A 5,167-nucleotide genomic window follows, 5' to 3' on the forward strand; every position below is an offset into this window, starting at 1 on the left:
TCTCTGAAGATTTGACACCAGAAGATTGGAAAGCAAGACAAGCACTTTGGCCGAAAATTGAAAAAGCAAGAAAAGAAGGCAAAGCTGCGGGCTTCAGGGGCCCATTTGGTTTCATCGAAGGCAAACGCATCATGGACATTTCTTCAGCTGGGAACTGAGATACAGCAGGAATTAGCATGAAATGATAGTGGTCAGTTCTGTTAATGGGACCTCTACCTCAAGGGGTTTTCTTTTCTCACTCTCCTAAACCGTCTGTTCATGTGTTCCATTTTTCAGATAAAAACTGATTTTTCTTTTGTTTCTTTTAACACAAGGGGACTAAAAGACTCACTTAAACGGAAAGCTGTTTTTTTGTTTTGTAAAGGACAACAAGCACACTGCACCTTTTTACAGGAAACACATTCTGATGCATCTGACATGAAGTTCTGGTCGCAGCAATGGGGTGATAAAATTATCTTCAGTCATGGGACAAATCGATCGGCTGGAGTCGCCATCTGCTTTTTCAGATGTCCGGGTAAGATTTTGAGTGAAAGAGCGGATGAAGATGGACATTGGGTAGCCTGTGTTTTGGAAGTTGACAATGTCCCATTAATTTTGTTAAACATTTATGGATATAATAATGATCAATACAATAAAAATCTGCTACATCAAATAACGATGGTTATTGCGGAGTTCACTGCTATTTTTCCTACAGGTCATATTATAGTTGGAGGGGATTTCAATTTAGCTCCAGATGAATGGATGGATCGATGGCCTTCACTGCTGGTAAAAGAAACCCTAAATCCTATTCTTAAGGAATTTGTTGTCGGATGTCTGGAGAGTGCAACACAGTGGAGTCAAACAGTTCACCTGGCACAAACCTAATGGTCAAAGTAGATCACGTATTGATTATTGGCTGGTTTCTGATGCAGTCTCAGAATGTGTCAAAGAGACAGAGATAGCAAACTGTCCCTTAAGCGATCACTGCATCATCAATTTAAAACTACAAAAACTAAATAGAAATTACAAACCTAATAATTACTGGAAATTCGATGCAAAGCTTCTTACAAACTTAGATTTTTGTCAATCTATTAAGGAACTTATTCTAAATATATCAAATGACAATTCTTTTAAAACACCAATTCTTAAATGGGAATACTTGAAATATAGCATTAGAAACATTCAATTAAATTTGGTAAAGATTTAAATAGAAAAAGAAAAGCAGAAGAGACAATGATGATTAAAGATCTTATGTCACTTTACAGAAAATTAAGTTGGAGTGATGAGGATAAAGACGCAATAAATAAATTACAATTTAAATTAGACGAGATATATACAAATAGGGCAAAAGGTGCTTATATAAGGTCCAGAGCCAGGTGGATTGAAGAAGGAGAAAAAAATAGTGCCTTCTTTTGTAACTTAGAAAAACGTAGACAGGAATATATCGCAATTAATAGCCTTATGATTGATGGAGTCGAATGTTCTGAGACTAAGAGAATAACACAGGAAGTATTTAATTTCTATAGTAATCTTTATAAATCTTCACATACAGAACAAATTACTTCATCATTTTTTGATAAAGTAAGAAATCTGATTCCTGTTATTGATGAAAATTTTAAGGAAATCTGTGATGAAGAGCTAAGAATCTCCGAATTTGATATTGCTATAAGAAATATGGCGTCTGACCGCGCCCCCGGGCCAGACGGACTTACAGCTAACTTTTATAAACATTTCTGGGAGGATTTAAAACCTCTGCTGTTCCAGGCTGTAGCAGAATGTGTTGGAAGGAAGGAACTCATGGAAACAAGGTGTAAATGGACTGAACTTATATCCAATCATTTTTGACCACTCAAAGTGCTTCACACTAGAGTCACATTCACCCATTCATACCTGATACGCAGCTCAGTAGGCAATTTTGGGTTAAGTGCCTTGCCCAGGGGCACATTGACATGCAGCAGGAGAAAGCTGGAATTGAACCTACAACCTTCTGATTGCAAGACAACTACTCTACCCACAGAGCCACAGTCGCTTTACTAATTAAACTAATCCCAAAACCTAGTGAAGATAAGAAAATTTAAATAATTTAAGCCCTATCACGTTGTTGAACACAGACTACAAGATCCTAACAAAAGTTCTGGCAACAAGGTTAAAAACGGGCTTAACCAGAATAATTAGTCAAACTCAATGCGGCTCTGGAAAAGGCAGATCCATCCATACCAACATCCACCTGGTTCTGGACCTGATTGATTATAGTCACTTAGTAAGAAATGATGGTTTTATGTTGTTCTTAGATTTCCACAAAGCATTTGATTCTGTGGAACATCAATTTATTGTTAACACTTTGAGACATTTTGGTCTTGGAAATAGTTTTCTTAGTATGATCACCATGTTAAACACCAACATTAACATCTGTGTGTCTCTGCCTCAGGCCACAGATTCAAAGTAGAAAGAGGAATCAGACAAGGTTGCAGTATTTCGCCTCTATTATTTGTTATAGTCACAGAATTACTAACATTAACAATTAAAAACTCTAATATAGAAGGTTTGGAAATAAATAACCAGAAAATAATCATTAGCCAATTTGCAGATGATACAACCCTCTTCCTAAAAAAATAAAGAACAAATTCCTCTAGCTCTAAGGGAAATAGAGTTGTTCTCTCAAGCCTCAGGGCTGCAGCTAAATATAAATAAATGTGAAATTATGAGTATCCATAACTGTTCTGATTCTTCAATTTCCGATATTCCAGTTAAAAATGAAATTAAATATTTAGGAATATGGATTACTAAATGTCAAGCTACTAGCATAAGAAAAAATTTACAAGACAACATTGATAAATGTGGCAGAACCTTAAATAATTGACTTCAGAGAGATTTGATATTGTTTGGTAGAACATTATTAACAAAAACTGAATCCTTATCCAGGCTGACATATCCTGCATATTCCTTAGCCGTCCCTCCAAATCTCATAAAACGGATTAACAGAATAAACTTTAACTTCATTTGGAAAAACAAACACCATTACATCAGAAAAAGTGACTTGTTAAAAAATTATGAGGAAGGTGGTATTAAGCCAATCGATTTTGAAATTATGAATGGCACTTTAAAAATTAGATGGCTTCAGTCCCTTTTAAAATACGGTGATCTTATTTGGTTTGTTGTTCCATCGTTCATATTTCAGGAAGTTGGAGGTATTGAGTTGTTATTGAAATGTGATTTTGAATTATGTAAACTCCCCCTAAAACTCTGCTTTCCATCAACAAGTTTTGTTACAGTGGAAGTTGATGTTTAAACATAACTTTAGCCCCCATAATGTCCCACTGTGGAACAATAGAGCCATTCTATGTGGTAGAAAATCTATATTCATGAATGACTGGTGGAATAAACAGATCTGGTCAATTACTCATTTATTGGATGGAAATGAGTAATTGCATTTAAATTTAAATTTGGAGGAATTTAACAAGAAATATGGAACTGACTGTTCATTAACAAATTATAAGAAAGTATTACATAGCATCCCTGTTGTCCTTTTTTTGTCAGTTAAGAACAATTTATTTAATTTCTCTATTCCAAGACTCCACAAGATTCAAATTGAGTATGTGGACATTAGAGATAATAAATGCAACAACATGTTTTTGAACAAGTATTTAATAAATAGCATGTACCCAGGAAGAACAAAAAGCACAGCTCTCTTACAAAATTTTAACAAATCTGAGTCAAAATAAGGACAAATTATTTGAAATTTCCAATTCCTCCCAAACATAAAGAACTACATTTTAAAATTATAAATAACATATATCCTTCAAATGAGTTCTTAAAAGAGGGATTTAATTTTAATGTAGAGAATTGTAGTTTTTGTAGAACTCATTTGGAAACAACTAAACATTTGTTTTATGAATGTAAAGAAGTATCAAACTTATGGGATCAACTTCGTAACTTTCTGTCTTCTAAGAAAATAAATTTGGATTTTGTTTCCTTACAAAACATTCAATTCGGTTTATCCATTAAAGAAAAAAATCTGGAATTTTTAGTCAATATTCTGATTATCGTAACAAAATATTATATCCATAAATATCGTTATGCAAAATGCTCCCTCTCAATTAATGCTCTTAAAAATGAATTTTCTTCCTTTAAGAGTTGTCTAAAAAAGATGCAGAATTTAAATGCAGTCAAATTGTATGAGTCAATGAAAGATTTCTAGTCTGTAGCCCCTAACATATCTTATTTTTTTAATCATTTTTGTTTCATCATTTAATTACCTTTCTTTCATTTTTTTCTGTTAATTTAGTTACCTTTAATAATAATTTGCTCTTGATCCTCTGAAATTAATGTGATTGTTAACATTAGGAGTTGTGATCTGTAATATTTGTTTGTTTTGACACGTTGTGAGTTTTTGTCATTGTTATTCCTTATGTACTAATAAAAAACAAAAAACAAACGATGCCTCGTGATCCATTACCTGGATCACGTGACTGCTTCATTTTGCGTGTCGGTTTTCAAAATAAAAGCGCGATGAGCCATGCTGCTTCATGGGTTGTTGTCCATTTGGTCGCTCATCAGAGGAGAATATTTGTCTTCAGTGGCCAAAATAAAATGAACATTGACCAACATATTTGATGTGTATTGATGATGGCACTCATCAAAATGTAATGTTTGTTACTGATTTTCTCAATTGTAGATTATAGTTCTTTTAATAACTATATTTTTGTGATTTTATGATGTAAAACCCTTTGAACTGCATTGTTGCTGAAACGTGCTACACAAATAAACTTGATTGTCTGAAATGGAGCCAGCAAGAGGAAAATCTGACATCTGGGAATACTTTGAGATTATCCTCACAATAAAATTCTTCTTAGATAACAATAATTAACCCTCCACTTCCCAATTTCTCACCTTCTGCAAAGTTCCACTATTATTTGCAGTCTGATTAGCAAAGATATATCAGTCTTGCACAGCAGAAACAGATTTAATGCTGTTGCACAGCTACAATTCAACATGTAGCCAAATATAAGGGATCAGAGCTAATTAGAAATCAAAGAAAAAGTGAATGCTCCAACAGGCACTGCATTCCCAAGACACTAAAACATCAAATGCCTTTATTGTCAAATCCGTCTATGACATAAAAGAAAACCCAACACAACCACTGACGTTCAACATCTACCAGGATTAGATTGGCGACAAATCATTTTAA

Source organism: Poecilia latipinna, unplaced genomic scaffold (genome assembly GCF_001443285.1).
Source record: "Poecilia latipinna isolate Pla-1442-1.1 unplaced genomic scaffold, P_latipinna-1.0 Scaffold2876, whole genome shotgun sequence".
Taxonomy (NCBI): Eukaryota; Metazoa; Chordata; class Actinopteri; order Cyprinodontiformes; family Poeciliidae; genus Poecilia; species Poecilia latipinna.